The following is a 1,242-nucleotide window of genomic DNA, read 5'->3' as shown; positions in this document are numbered from 1 at the left end:
TCCACAGGGTGTCGCCACTACACAACATACAGCACATTACAGGTACAACAAGGCACTGCCAATCGTAGCCTGTACTCATGGAAATAGTGGTCCAGGTGTGATAGCACCTCGTGCTCAGGACAGGAGTAATAATAATAATAATAACTTTTATTTGCATAGCGCTTTTCCTGCAAACGTTGCAGCTCAAAGTGCTCTGAGTAGTAGTGGTATAAGCCTCTGCTATAACTCTCTATACGGATCACCATCCTATACGGATCCCCATCTAAACTCAGAAATGCTGAACATTTTAAAATAAAAGTGGGTAACATTAATATCACAAGAAAAGAGGATATTACATACCTGGGCTCCATCTTAGAGGCAAATCTTTCCGGAGATAAAATGGCAGCAAAAGTAATTAAAAAAGTGAACCATAGAACTAGATTCTTGTACAGGATATCCTCACTTGTCAGTAAAAACACACTGAGGACCCTATCAGGAGCTCTCATTCAATGTCACTTCGACTATGCCGTAACATCATGGTACTATAGAACCACAAAGGCCCATAAAACAAGACTCCAGACAGCCCAAAATAAACTGGTTAGGCTTCTGCTAGGCCTCAACCCTAGGACACATCTAACCGCTGCTCATTTTTTGAGCCTTGATTGGCTACGAGTAGTTGACAGAGTGCAGCAGCTTGCACTGGGCCTGGTCTTCAAGATACGCTACACCACAAAGACACCCAAGTACCTGTCAACATACTTCCAAAAAGTGAACAACGTCCACACATACAACACCAGAGGAAGCTCCACGAACCACGTTCAACCGCGTTGCACCACAAACAAGGGGTTAAACTCGTTTGCAAACTATGCAGTAAAAATGTGGAACGCCCTTCCTATAATCTTAAAGGAGTGCAAAACACTGCCCACCTTCAAAACCACTCTCAAAAAACATTTACAGGAGGCTGCAATCCGTAACTGGACCCTCTAAATCAAAAATCTGATTAAAAGACCCGAACTACCCACTGTACATACTTTGTGTTTTGTCCCCCGCCCCCACCTGTGGTGTATGTCCCCACCTGTCCTACCCGCTGTACATACCTTATGTTTTGTTGTATTGTTCTTCCCATGATGGATGTATGTTTATCTTGTAGATAGTACTAGTTATTTGTCTGTATTATCTTGTAGATAGTACTAGTTTTTTTTGTCTGTCTTACATGTAACGATGAATTGAGAATCAAGGACCCCAATTGAAATAAGCCAGTGG

The 1,242-nt window shown here is 42.4% G+C and overlaps 1 protein-coding gene across 1 annotated transcript in view; it reads right to left on the bottom strand.

The window, feature by feature from the left end:
• Positions 1 to 1,242, bottom strand: part of LOC308156375 (cholesterol 7-desaturase nvd) — a gene marked incomplete at its 3' end in the record, with an annotated part of 13,115 nt that overhangs the window by 439 nt on the left and 11,434 nt on the right. The window lies entirely within an intron of this gene.

Source organism: Nansenia antarctica, assembly GCF_963989245.1.
Source record: "Nansenia antarctica genome assembly, chromosome: 4".
Taxonomy (NCBI): Eukaryota; Metazoa; Chordata; class Actinopteri; order Argentiniformes; family Microstomatidae; genus Nansenia; species Nansenia antarctica.
This window is presented reverse-complemented; position numbering and strand designations above follow the sequence as displayed.